The following is a 15,361-nucleotide window of genomic DNA, read 5'->3' on the forward strand; positions in this document are numbered from 1 at the left end:
AAGGAAAAGCTAATGTGCCTCTCACATGAACTCTGGACATATACTTCCTGATGAGCCTTGGAAGGTATAGGTCCTTCCCTTCCATGACACACCATATAAGAAGGATCATAGCTGCTGGCACCTCTGACTCATGAGTACTAGGCATAACATAATTGCTCAGTATCTGTTGCCACAACCTAGCCTCGTCATTGAGATAAATAACCTTTATACCCTGTGGAGTTACCTTTGACTTTCTCATAGCCCACGGAGCATCAGGATCAATGGCTATGGTATGCCGGACAGCATCCCAATCAAAACTCATGAATCTAATAGACTCCTCGGCCTTCTGAAAACCATCTGTATCATCTGTTTTAGGCCGGAAGTGGAGGATATCTTGTATCGCCTCCTCTGTGACTAAAATCTGCTTTCCCCTAAGCTGCACTGTATCAAAGGTCGTCCTATAATAGTTAGAATAGAACTCACGGACCCATGATGTGTTTACCTCTGCCAGATCTCTATCCAGAAATACCCAACCCCTCTGTTCAATCTGGTGTTCAGTGTACTTCCTCAAATCGGTTGGTATTTTCAGCTTCCTTTCCAAGTAGAGGTTCCATTTTTCCGCAAAGACCGGAAACTTGAGTTCATAGTAAAGATTGGCAAATTTGACTGGGTCATTAGCAGGCACAAGTTGATCAGCTTTTTCTTGATCAGTAAAGTTCTTTTCACACCAAAATTCATCTGATAGAACATTCGATAGAGCAACGGATGACTGTCCTCTCTTCCTTTTACTGGAGCTAGCCTTAGCCTTTCCTTTTCCTTTCCTATCAGACATCCTGAAAAACAAAATTCCCAGAATACAGGTTATTAAACAAAGCAGAGGAAAGGGAAGCAAGTAAATAAGCAAACAGGCAGAAAACCAGAAACAAAAAGAAATTAAGACACATTCATGAAGTGACTTAAAGAAATAAACTCTTGGAATGCAAGAAAATAGAACTCAGACAACAATCAGAACAAGAACCAAGAATTCATGCAATAATAGTGAGATGCTTATTTGTTAAGCAACAACAATTATCATACCTCAAAAAGGGACCTAAAAGAGTTAGTTGAAAACTAAAAGAAAGGTTAGAAAGTCAATTAAGTCAAGAGTTAGAAAAGTGGGTTAAAATTAGCGGCATGGTAATGTAGTTCTTAACCAAAAATGTGTGCACAAATTCAAAGAACAAGCAAGCTCACTTTCATGAAGACAAAACAAATCATTGATGATGGAAAATGTAATGTAAGAAGCACAAATGGTAAACATAAGTCATCATCAATGTAATTCATCACTCAAGTAAAAAGGCACCATCAATAGCAACGTCAAAGAACCTCATCAGAAAGAAACAAGATTAGGCCGATTAGAAAATTTATGAGACAACTTCAATAGTCAAGGAAAAGTTAAAATTGAAATAGGACCATGAAGAAGGAAGATTTGTAACCTAACGTGAATAATTCAAACATAGAAGAGGTTCAAAATTCATTGGTCAGCAAGGTTCTAATTGACATAGAAATCTGTTAACTAGTTCATTATTGTCTGCAATGATGTAAATCGAATAAAGGGAACTGAAGAAAAGCGGAAGTGCCAGCCGACCACTCTATGACTTAAATTTGGCAATAAATAAGTGGGACTAGAGTTAAAATGTGCCAAATTCATTTCACAATTGGAAATTAATAAGATAAGGTTTTCAGAAAAATTCGGCTGCATTCCGGCAGTAAATTGAGCATTCCCGAATTAAACAAATAGCAAAATCAGTCCATATGAATTCAAGATAATTCAGACAAATTCAACAGCCATATTTCACATGAACCAAGGTGTATTTTCGAATATGAGTTCAGCAATAGATTTATCAATAAAATCGATCTCGGTTTAGCAACCATCATCTATTCAAATAGATACATCAATAACTTAGCAGCTCAGAAGAATCTAATTTAGGTCAATTAGCATGAAGAACAAGAAAATTCATATGACCCAGGCATCATTAAGCAAAATCAACATAACAGCAGTCAAACAACATACCAGCAAATAGCATCGAATAGCAGCATGTAAAAAAAAAAACAAATCAGCAACATCAACAGCAAAGTAGTTTTAAAATCATCCAATTCAAACAGCAGGAACAGAGCAATTATCAGACCTAAATTCACTAACCACATCCTAGCTACCTAACCACCTAAAATCAACTAAGAACATGCATTTGTAATCTAACTAAACTAAGCAGAAATTAAACAAAACTAACAAAATCACCTAAATAGAATGATAAAGCAAGAAGAGAAATGCAAGGGAAGACAGGGAAACCTGGGGCACACAGAAATAGAACTGGAAGAGGAAGAAAATTATACAGGCAACCCAAAAGTGGCGCTGAGAAGGTGGTAACAGAGCAGCAAAATGCAGAGCAGGGAAGTGCAGCTTCTACTCAGATTGCAGCGATGGGAGGAAGGAGGGGGAAAGGAGAAAGGAATGGCTGAAAGAGGAAAGAGAGAGGTTGGTGATGGTGGAATGAGGTTCACCATCGGCAATAGGGTTGCCGAAACTGGGCTGCGGTGTGAGGGTGATGGTGGTGAGTAGTAAATGTTTCAATGGAGGGAAGAGAGGGAATAGAACGAGACATTGGGGTGAAAGGGATAGGGTTATGCGAATGACAAGTGTTCTCGCGTAAGGGATTAGGAAAATTTGAATCCACGCATACGCGTCACTGACGCGTGCGCGTGGGTGGAGAGAAATGAATGTGATGCGTACGCGTGAAGCACGCGTACGCGTCGCGTGAAATTGTGCTAAACGCACAATTCCATTGCCATTTTCGCATAACACTCTGTTCAGATTGAAGGGGGCAGCATTTACGTGCGACGCGTACGCGTCAGGGACGCGTACGTGTGGGTCGAATTGTGTCTCTAGTACACCAGTCGCACGATTCCATCACAACTTTCTGTTCGTTAGATGGGAGAGCGAGATTTGCATCGACGCCCACGCGTCGCTTACTCGCACGCGTGGGTTGACCCCTTTTTTTTAAAAATTAACAACTACCAAAATAATACTAAACATGATTAAGCAAATAAACCATAATTTAAACTAAATAACCATAAGTAAAAATAAAATTTTAATTTTTTACTAATGTAAACAAAAGAGAAATTAGAAGGAATATACCATGGCGGGGTGTCTCCCACCTAGCACTTTTAGTTAAAGTCCTTAAGTTGGACATTTGGTGAGCTCCTTGTCATGGTGGCTTGTGCTTGAACTCATCCTGAAACTTCCACCAATGCTTAGACTTCCAATAATATTCATTATTCTCAAGTGAATTTGCCAAGCCTTGAGGGAGTTCTTCACAAGTTTTGAGCTCCCAAAGTCTATCCTCTTGTATGTCCGGATCCCAAATCTTGTATCTACACCCGTCTGTAAGTTGATCATCGTTATTCCAATTGGGTGACAGACAGTCCAAATTCTCTACGGAGTACCAAACTCTTCTCTTGGACCCAATCAATTGATCACTAGTCCAGCCCTTGCATTCAGCTCTTGAAATCTCAACCTTGCTGAGCCTTGATTTGCAATTCGAACCACTAAACATCCTTCTCTTTTCTTTAAATGCCACAAAGCCTCCTAAGTTGGCCATCCGTTTCAAGAATACCATATTCAAGTGGGATAGTAAGGCGAATAGAAATAAATTTTACCCACCTAAGTGAAGGAATAGATGGCAACCTAGGTAGAGAAGTCTCCAACGTTCTTGACAAAGCATGTTCAACTCCTGTCCAACCTTTCTGAAGGACTTTCACTTCCACATCATTCTCAGACTCAATTAGAGGAGGGTCTTCATGTTCAAGGAGTTCAATTGCGGATGTAGATTCATCACTAGGAAGACTTGATTCATGATCATCATCACCAAGGGAATTCACTTCTTTATCTATTCCATCTAATTCTTCATAGGGAATATGCCATGGAGGTTGTGCACTAGCCTCTTCGACATTAATTTCAAATTTTTCAGAAGAATACTCTATAATTCTAGATTTTCATGGAGGTTCAGCATCTCCTAAGTCTTCAATCACTTCTTCCTCTTCAACTATTACAGCATCCTCCACTTGTTCTAATACAAAGCCACATTCCTCACTTTCCACGGAGTTTCTAGTGTCTCCTTCATGCTACGTTCTTCTTTAGATTCTCCACATGTAGCCATGGGAGTACTTTGAGTGTTCAAATGTTGGGAAGATAATCGGTTTACTACCTCGGTCAAGGTAGCCATGAATTCTAGTACTTTCCTTTTCATCTCTCTTTGCCCTTGAAGAAGAACACCAAGGGTGTCATGCATTGAAGATTGAGGTGGATATGAGGGCTCATTACTTGGGAGGAAAGGTTCATGATAAGAGGGTGGTTCATCATAATAAGGATGTGGTGGTTCATCATTCTCCATCTTTTCGACTTGTTGCACAACACACTCCACGGTTGCTCCTCCACAATCATCCTTGGACACGTTTTGCTTGTGACATGAATCCCATGATTCTATCTTTTGATGGATGGTTGCTTGAAGTTGATCCATTGATTCCTTGAGACGATCATTTGACTCTTGTTCCGCTTTGTTAACATAATTAGGATCATATGGCTCTTGGATTGATGGATATGGACATGGTGTATATGGAGGTGGTGGTTCTTGGGAGTAATTGTGTTGGAATTGGGGTGGTTGCATATATGGTTCATATGGTTCATAAGGTGGTTGGTGTGGTGGATAAGGGTTAGGATCATATGAGGGTGTTCGGTAGTAGGTGGCTTGGGAGTATGGTGGTTCAAAGCTATGTTGAGGAGGGGGTTCATAGGTATATGGTGGTGGTTGTTGATAAGTACAACAAGGACCACCACATCCATTAGATTGATATGCATTAGGATTAAAGTTATACCTATATGAGACCGGAGGAGGTTGTTGCCAAGAAGGTTGAGCGTATGCTTGAGGCTCCTCCCACCTTTGATTGTTCCATCCTTGATGCAGCTTTCATTGTAATCTCCTCTTCCTACAACATGATTGTAACCAAACTCATAGCCAAAGGGGTGAGAATTCATAGTATCAAGAGAAAATAAAAACGAAAACTAATAAGAGATAATGAAACTAAACTCCTAAAACTAGAAATAACTAACAAAGAAACGAAAAAAGCAAAATTATTCAAAATATTCACAATAACTAATAATAAGGCATACGTTTGTAATTCCCCGGCAACGACGCCAAAAATTGATGGAGGAAGAATCGTCAGTAAAGAATTTCACAAAAGTAGTCTCGTTGTAAGTATAGATCTAAACCGACAATTAAACCTCAATCAAATTTAATTTGTTTGTCACTTAAGCAAACCCAATAAAAATTAACCGAAATATTAAACCTCGGGTCGTCTCTCAAGGAATTGTAGGGAAGTGTAATTATTATTGGTTATGGGATAATATATTTTTGGGTTTTTGTAAAGGTTGAACAAGGAATGTAAATGACAAGAAAGTAAACTAGTAATTAAGAAAAGTCTTAGCCAGGATTGATAATTAGAAGTCCTATCCTCATTATCATCCTCAATTGTGACATCAATTGTCCATTGCTCCCATTTAGTCGACCTCTAACTATGAAGGTAAGTCAAGTGGATAAATCAATTTGATTCCTCAAGTCCTAGTCACTCCCATGGAAAGACTAGAGTTAGTGGAATTCAAATCAACTAGCAACTTTCAATTATCAATCAACAAAGGAGTTAATAACTCAAGAGTCTCTAATTACTCAATCCAAGCTAAGAATATAAAAAGCTAATTTAAAATCCAATCAAGCATTTTATCAAACACTTGGAAGACACAACATAAAAACATAGAAAACTAACAAGGAATATCAAATCTAAATAACCAATTGCAAACATCAATAATAACAAACGAAGAAAGGAACAATAATTATGAAATACCTCAAATTGTATTAAATAGAAAATTGAATCTAACATGAGAGTTCATAAACTAAAAATAGCAACATAAAGTAATCAACAAGGAAAATAAATAAACTAGAAAGCTAGAACAATCAAAAGTAGAAAAAAAATTAAATTGAAATAAGATAGAATTCTTAAATTGAAAAGGAATAAAACTAAGAACCCTAAAACCTAGAGAGAGGATATAAAAAACTACATCTAAAACCTAAAATTATGGGAATGAATGTTGTGTTGTTTGTTTCCCCCACTCTGCAGTCTCTATTTTGTGTTTTCGGGCTTGGAATTGGGCCAAAAAGAGCCCAGAAATCGCCCCCAGCGCTTTCTGCAGATTGAAGCACGTGACGCTTTGTCACGCGTATGCGTCATCCACGCGTACACGTCAATCTTCAAAAATCCTTGTCACGCGTATGCATCGCTTGTCTTCTGCGCCAGTCACGCGTACGCGTCGCCCACGCATCCGCGTCGCTGCCAGCTTCTCAAAACTTCATTTTCTTGCGTTCCTTTCACTTTTGCATGCTTTCTTTCCATCCTTTAAGTCATTCCTGCCCTATAAAGACTGAAAACACTTAACACACAGATCACGGTATCGAAGGATAATAAAGGTTAATTAAAATTGACCATTTAAAAGCATAGGAAATATGTTTTCAACTATATCACAGAATTAGGAAAGCAAATGTAAAACACGCAATTTATATGCATATGTGTGAAAATAATGGATAAAATTTGCTCAATTCAATATAAAATAAACCGTAAAATAGCGATTTATCACTCTCTCCCCTTAAGTGCAACGTCTCCTTCTCTTTCTTCTTCCTCTGCTCACCGCCGGAAGCCCAGCTCTGCCGCCACTATCCTCTTTTCCCTTTTCTTCCTCTGTGTCATCGCGCAGCACGCATCTTCTTCCTCTGCCTCATCGCATGCCCCGCTCACTCTTTCCCTAACAAAAGTAGAAGCCCTGTTTCTCCTTTCTATGATTACCAGAATTGCGGCCCACATCACACCTCTTTCTTCCTTTGTCTTTCTCTTCTACGTCTCGCGTCTCACCCCTCTTCCTCTACGTTACTATGTGATGAGCGGATAATTTGTACGCTTTTTGGCATTGTTTTTAGTATGTTTTAGTATGATCTAGTTAGTTTTTAGTATATTTTTATTAGTTTTTAGTTAAAATTCACTTTTCTGGACTTTACTATGAGTTTGTGTGTTTTTCTGTGATTTCAGGTATTTTCTGGCTGAAATTGAGGGACCTGAGCAAAAATCTGATTCAGAGACCAAAAAGGACTGCAGATGCTATTGGATTCTGACCTCCCTACACTTGAAGTGGATTTTCTGGAGCTACAGAAGCCCAATTGGCGCGCTCTCAACGGCGTTGGAAATTAGACATCCTGGGCTTTCCAGCAATATATGATAGTCCATACTTTGCCCAAGATTTGATGGCCCAAACCGGCGTTCAAAGTCACCCTCAGAATTCCCAGCGTTAAACGCCGGAACTGGCACAAGAATGGGAGTTAAACGCCCAAACTGGCACCAAAGTTGGCGTTTAACTCCAAGAGGGCCCAACCCAAGCACACACCAAGTGGGCCCGGAAGTGGATTTTTATGTCATTTACTCATCTCTGTAAACCCTTGGCTACTAGTTCTCTATATATAGGACCTTTTACTATTGTATTTTCATCTTTGGATCATTTTAGATCTTTTGATCATCTTTGGACATCTAGTTCTTAGATCATATCTGGGTAGTTATCCTTGTTCTGATGCTATCTTAGATCATTGGGAGGCTGGCCATTCGGCCGTGCCTAGACCTTGTTCTTATGTATTTTCAACGGTGGAGTTTCTACACACCATAGATTAAGGTGTGGAGCTCTGCTGTACCTCGAGTATTAATGCAATTACTATTGTTCTTCTATTCAATTCCGCTTGTTCTTGTTCTAAGATATCACTTGTTCTTCAACTTGATGAATGTGATGATCCGTGACACTCATCATCATTCTCACCTATGAACGTGTGACTGACAACCACCTCCGTTCTACCTTCGATTGGGTGAATATCTCTTGGATTCCTGATACACGATGCATGGTTGATCGCCTGACAACCGAGTGCTCGCCTGACAAACGAGCCAGCCATTCCGTGAGATCAGAGTCTTCGTGGTATAGGCTAAACCTGATGGCGGCATTCAAGAGAATCCGGAAGGTCTAACCTTGTCTGTGGTATTCTGAGTAGGATTCAATGATTGAATGACTGTGACGTGCTTCAAACTCCTGAGGGCGGGGTGTTAGTGACAGACGCAAAAGAATCACTGGATTCTATTCCGGCCTGATTGAGAACCGACAGATGGATAGCCGTGCCGTGACAGGGTGCGTTGAACATTTCCACTGAGAGGATGGGAGGTAGCCACTGACAACGGTGAAACCCTTGCATAAGCTTGCCATGGAAAGGAGTAAGAAGGATTGGATGAAGACAGTAGGAAAGCAGAGAGACGGAAGGGACAAGCATCTTCATACGCTTATCTGAAATTCCTACCAATGAATTACATAAGTATCTCTATCTTTATCTTTATGTTTCATTCGTATATCATCATTCATATCCATTTGAGTCTGCCTGACTAAGATTTACAAGGTGACCATAGCTTGCTTCATACCAACAATCTCTGTGGGATCGACCCTTACTCGCGTAAGGTTTATTACTTGGACGACCCGGTACACTTGCTGGTTAGTTGTGCGAAGTTGTAGTGATCACAATTTCGTGCACCAAGTTTTTGGCGCCGTTGCCGGGGATTGTTGAGTTTGGACAACTGACGGTTCATCTTGTTGCTTAGATTAGGTATTTTTTTCGGAATTCTTGAAGATGAATTCTAGAGTTTCATGATGATTTGTTGAAGTCTGGCTGGCTGTGAAGCCATGTCTAATTTCATTGGACCGAGGTTTCAACTTATCATCACAAGAGCTTGTTGATTTTTATCAATCTTGCTGTTGGAGCAGTGATCTGCTAAGGCTTGACTGGCCATTGGCCATGTCTAGTGTTTTGGACCGAAGCTTTCTTTGAAAGCTTGGCTGGCTGTGAAGCCATGTCTAATTCCTGGACCGGAGTCTTAGACTAAACATTGCATGATTCCTGGAATTCTCATTAAGAATTTTGATACATTTTTCCACTTAATTTTCGAAAATCCAAAAAAATTTTTACAAAATTATAAAAACAAAAAAATATTGCATGTTTGAGTCTAGTGTCTCATTTTAAGTTTGGTGTCAATTGCATGCATTCATGTGTCTTAGGGATCTTCAAGTTGTTCTTGATGATTTCATTGCTCTGACCTTTGAATTCTCTTGACTTGAGTGTTTATATGTCTCATATGCATTCTCATTAGTGTCAGTAGTATACAAACTGCTAAGTTTGGTGTCTTGCATGCATTGTTATTTGATTTTAGTTGCATTTTGATTATTCCTTATTATTAAAAATCCAAAAATATTTTTAATTTGTGTCTTCTCAAGTCAGTAATACAGAGAATTAAAGATTCAGAACATACAGCAGAGGAATTACACAGAAAAAGCTGGGCGTTCAAAACGCCCAGTGAAGAAGGACAGACTGGCGTTTAAACGCCAGCCAGGGTACCTGGTTGGGCGTTTAACGCCCAAAAGGGTAGAGTTTTGGGTGTTAAACGCCAGAATGTGCACCATTCTGGGCGTTTAACGCCAGGATGGCACAAGAGGGAAGATTTTGTTTTTAATGCAGATTTTTTTTTCAGTTTTCAAAAATTTTTAAAATCAAATCTTTTTAAAATGTTTTTCAAATCATATCTTCTCAATCACATCTTTTTAAAATTAATCATATCTTCTAAACCACATCTTTTTCAAAATAGTTTTCAATCAAATCTTTTTGATTTCTAATTTCAAAATCTTTTTCAAAAATCACTTGATTTCTTTTCCACTTTCATTTTCGAAAATCAATTAGTGTTTTTCAAAAATGTTTTCAAAATCTTTTACTTAATTTTCGAAAATTACTTCCCTTCTTCTCACATCCTTCTATTTATGGACTAACACTATTCCTTAATGCAAAATTCGAACTCCATCTTCTTTGATAAGTTCGAATTTTCTACTTCTGTCTTCTACTTTTCTTTTCCTCTGACACCTAAAGGAATCTCTATGCTGTGACATAGAGGATTCCACATTTTCTTGTTCCCTTCTCTTTCTTATGAGCAGGAGCAAGGACAAAAGCATTCTTGTTGAGGCTGATCCTGAACATGAAAGGACCTTGAAGAGAAAGCTAAGAGAAGCCAAAGCACATCTCTGTAGAGGACCTAACAGAAATCTTCAAAGAAGAAGAACACATGGCAGCCGAGAACAACAACAATGCCAACAATGCAAGGAAGGTGCTAGGTGACTTTACTGCACCTACTCCCGACTTCTATGGGAGAAGCATCTCTATCCCTGCCATTGGAGCAAACAACTTTGAGCTTAAGCCTCAATTAGTTTCTCTAATGCAGCAGAATTGTAAGTTCCATGGACTTCCATTGGAAGATCCTCATCAGTTCTTAATTGAATTCTTGCAAATCTGTGACACTGTCAAGACTAATGGGGTTGACCCTGAGGTCTACAGACTTATGCTATTCCCTTTTGTTGTAAGAGACAGAGCTAGGACATGGTTGGACTCTCAACCTAAAGAAAGCCTGGACTCTTGGGAAAAGCTAGTCAATGCCTTCTTGGCAAAGTTCTTTCCACCTCAAAAATTGAGTAAGCTTAGAGTGGAAGTCCAAACCTTCAGACAGAAGGAAGGAGAATCCCTCTATGAAGCTTTGGAAAGATACAAACAATTAATCAGAAAGTGTCCCTCTGACATGCTTTCTGAATGGAGCATCATAGGTATTTTCTATGATGGTCTCTCTGAACTATCCAAAATGTCTTTGGATAGCTCTGCTGGAGGATCTCTTCATCTGAAGAAGACGCCTACAGAAGCTCAAGAGCTGATTGAAATGGTTGCAAATAACCAATTCATGTACACTTCTGAAAGAAATCCTGTGAACAATGGGACTAGTCAGAAGAAAGGAGTTCTTGAGATTGACACTCTGAATGCCATATTGGCTCAGAATAAAATATTGACTCAACAAGTCAATATGATTTCTCAAAGTCTGTCTGGAATGCAAAATGCACCAAGCAGTACTAAGGAGGCTTCATCTGAGGAAGAAGCTTATGATCCTGAGAAGCCTTCAATGGAAGAGGTGAATTACATGGGAGAACCCTATGGGAACACCTATAATCCTTCATGGAGAAATCATCCAAATTTCTCATGGAAGGATCAACAGAGACCTCATCAAGGTTTCAACAATAATAATGGTGGAAGAAATAGGTTTAGCAATAGCAAGCCTTTTCCATCATCTTCTCAGCAACAGACAAAGAGTTCTAAGCAGAATACCTCTGACTTAGCAACCATGGTCTCTGATCTAATCAAAACCACTCAAAGTTTCATGACTGAAACAAGGTCCTCCATTAGAAACTTAGAGGCACAAGTGTGTCAGCTGAGCAAGAAAATTACTGAACTCCCTCCTAGTACTCTCCCAAGCAATACAGAAGAAAATCCAAAAGGAGAGTGCAAAGCCATCAACATGACCGAATTTGGAGAGGAAAGAGAGGCAGTGAACGCCACTGAGGAAGGCCTCAATGGACGTCCACTGGCCTCCAATGAGTTCCCCAATGAGGAACCATGGGAATCTGAGGCTCAAAATGAGACCATAGAGATTCCATTGGACTTACTTCTGCCATTCATGAGCTCTGATGAGTATTCTTCCTCTGAAGAGGATGAGTATGTCACTGAAGAGCAGGTTGCTAAATACCTTGGAGCAATCATGAAGCTAAATGACAAGTTGTTTGGAAATGAGACTTGGGAGGATCAACCCCCTTTGCTCACCAAAGAACTGGATGACTTGTCTAGGCAGAAATTACCTCAAAAGAGACAGGATTCTGGGAAGTTTTCAATACCTTGTACCATAGGCACCATGACCTTCAAGAAGGCCTTGTGTGACTTAGGGTCAAGTGTAAACCTCATGCCTCTCTCTGTAATGGAGAAGCTAGGGATCTTTGAGGTACAGGCTGCTAAAATCTCACTAGAGATGGCAGACAACTCAAGAAAATAAGCTTATGGACTTGTAGAGGATGTTCTGGTAAAGGTTGAAGACCATTACATCCCTACTGATTTCATAGTCCTAGAGACTGGGAAGTGCATGGATGAATCCATCATCCTTGGCAGACCTTTCCTAGCCACAGTAAAGGCTGTGATTGATGTTGATAGAGGAGAGTTGATCATTCAAGTGAATGAAGAATCCTTGGTGTTTAAGGCTCAAGGATATCCCTCTATCACCATGGAGAGGAAGCATCAAGAGCTTCTCTCAAAACAGAGCCAAACAGAGCCCCCACAGTCAAACTCTAAGTTTGGTGTTGGGAGGCCACAACCAACTTCTAAGTTTGGTGTTGAACCCCCACATTCAAACTCTAAGTTTGGTGTTGGGAGGTTCCAACATAGCTCTGAGCATCTGTGAGGCTCCATGAGAGTCCTCTGTCAAGCTAATGACATTAAAGAAGCGCTTGTTGGGAGGCAACCCAATGTTTTATAATTAACTATTTTCTTTTGTTATTTTATGTTTTTTTTTGTAGGTTGATGATCACGAGAAGTCACAAAATCAATGAAAAAAGCAAAAACAGAATGAAAAGCAGAAGGAAAAATAGCACACCCTGGAGGAGAGCGTACTGGCGTTTAAACGCCAGTAAGGCTAGCTGTTGGGCGTTTAACGCCCAGTCTGGCACCATTCTGGGCGTTTAACGCCAGAAAGGGGCACCAGACTGGCGTTAAACGCCAGAAAAGGGTAAGAAGCTGGCGTTAAACGCCAGAAATGGGCACCAGCCCGGCGTTTAACGCCAGAAATGGCTAAAAACGCATTTTTGCATGCCATTTGGTGCAGGGATGACTTTTCCTTTACACCTCAGGATCTGTGGACCCCACAGGATACCTACTTACCCCACCACTCTCTCTCTTCTTCACCCATTCACCAATCACCTCAACACCTCTTCCCCAAAAACCCTTCACCTATCAAATCCCATCTTTCTCTTCACCACTCACATCCATCCTTCACAAAACCCCACCTACCTCACCATTCAAATTCAAACCACTTTCCCACCCAAACCCACCCTCAATTAACCGAACCCTCATCCTCCCCCACTCCTATATAAACCCATCTTCACTCCTTCATTTTCACACAACCTAAACACCACTTCTCCCCCCTTTGGCCGAACACAAAGCCATTCCCTTCTTCCTCATTTCTTCTTCTTCTACTCTCTTCTTTCTTCTTTTGCTCGAGGACGAGCAAACATTTTAAGTTTGGTGTGGTAAAAGCATTGCTTTTTGTTTTTCCATAACCATTTATGGCATCCAAAGCCGGAGAAACCTCTAGAAAGAGGAAAGGGAAGGCAAAAGCTTCCACCTCCGAGTCATGGGAGATGGAGAGATTCATCTCAAGGGTGCATCAAGACCACTTCTATGAAGTTGTGGCCTTGAAGAAGGTGATCCCCGAGGTCCCTTTTTCACTCAAAAAGAGTGAATATCCGGAGATCCGACATGAGATCCGAAGAAGAGGTTGGGAAGTTCTTACCAACCCCATTCAACAAGTCGGAATCTTGATGGTTCAAGAGTTCTATGCCAATACATGGATCACCAAGAACCATGATCAAAGTGTGAACCTGGATCCAAAGAATTATCTTACTATGGTTCGGGGGAAATACTTGGATTTTAGTCCGGAAAGTGTAAGGTTGGCATTCAATTTGCCCATGATGCAAGGAGATGAACATCCTTACACTAGAAGGGTCAACTTTGATCAAAGGTTGGACCAAGTCCTCACAGTCATATGTGAAGAGGGCGCCCAATGGAAGAGAGATTCAAGAGGGAAGCCGGTTCAATTGAGAAGGCATGACCTCAAACTCGTGGCTTGAGGATGGTTGGAGTTCATTCAACGCTCAATCATTCCCACTAGCAACCGGTCCGAAGTTACCATAGACCGGGCTATCATGATTCATAGCATTATGATTGGAGAAGAAATAGAAGTTCATGAGGTTATATCTCAAGAACTTCATAAGGTGGCGGACAAGTCTTCTACCTTGGCAAGGTTAGCCTTCCCTTATCTCATTTGTCACCTCTGTTATTCGGTTGGAGTTGACATAGAGGGAGACATCCCTATTGATGAGGACAAGCCCATCGCTAAGAAGAGGATGGAGCACACAAGAGACCCCACTCATCATGAGATCCCTGAGATGCCTCAAGGGATGCACTTTCCTCCACAAAACTATTGGGAGCAACTAAACACCTCCCTAGGAGAATTGAGTTCCAACATGGGACAACTAAGGGTGGAGCATCAAGAACACTCCATCATCCTCCATGAAATTAGAGAAGATCAAAGAATCATGAGAGAGGAGCAACAAAGACAAGGAAGAGACATTGAGGAGCTCAAGCACTCCATAGGATCTTCCAGAGGAAGAACAAGCCGCCATCACTAAGGTGGACCCGTTCTTTAATTTCCTTGTTCTTTATTTCTCTGTTTTTCGAAAATTATGCTTATGTTTATCTATGTTTGTGACTTGTGATCATTAGTGTCTTAGTGTCTATGCCTTAAAGTTATGAATGTCCTATGAATCCATCACCTTTCTTGAATGAAAAATGTGCTTAAATTGAAAAAGAAAAGAATTGCATGAATTTTGAATTTTATAACAGTTTAATTATCTTGATGTGGTGGCAATACTTTTGTTTTCTGAATGTATGCTTAAACAGTGCATATGTCTTTTGAATTTGTGGTTCATGAATATTGGCTCTTGAAAGAATGATGAAAAAGGAGACATGTTACTGAGGATCTGAAAAATCATAAAAATGATTCTTGAAGCAAGAGAAAGCAATGAAAAAAAAAAAGAAAATTTCGAAAAAAAAAATTCGAAAAAAGAAGAAGAAAAAGAAAGAAAGAAAAGGAAAAGAAATAAGGTTGTGATCCAACGCAAAAAGAGTGTGCTTAAGAACCCTGGACACCTCTAATTGGGGACTCTAGCAAAGCTGAGTCACAATCTGAAAAGGTTCACCCAATTATGTGTTTGTGGCATGTATGTATCCGGTGGTAATACTGGAAGACAGAGTGCTTTGGGCCACGGCCAAGACTCAATAAGTAGCTATGTTCAAGAATCATCATACTTTACTAGGAGAATCAATAACACTATCTGGATTCTAAGTTCCTAAAGAAGCCAATCATTCTGAATTTCAAAGGATAGAGTGAGATGCCAAAACTGTTCGGAGGCAAAAAGCTAAAAGCCCCGCTCATCTAATTAATACTGATCTTCATAGATGTTTTTGGAATTCATTGCATATTCTCTTCTTTTTTATCTTATTTGATTTTCAGTTGCTTGAGGACAAGCAACAATTTA

The sequence above is a fragment of the Arachis hypogaea genome, chromosome 10, assembly GCF_003086295.3.
Source record: "Arachis hypogaea cultivar Tifrunner chromosome 10, arahy.Tifrunner.gnm2.J5K5, whole genome shotgun sequence".
NCBI classification, from domain to species: domain Eukaryota; kingdom Viridiplantae; phylum Streptophyta; class Magnoliopsida; order Fabales; family Fabaceae; genus Arachis; species Arachis hypogaea.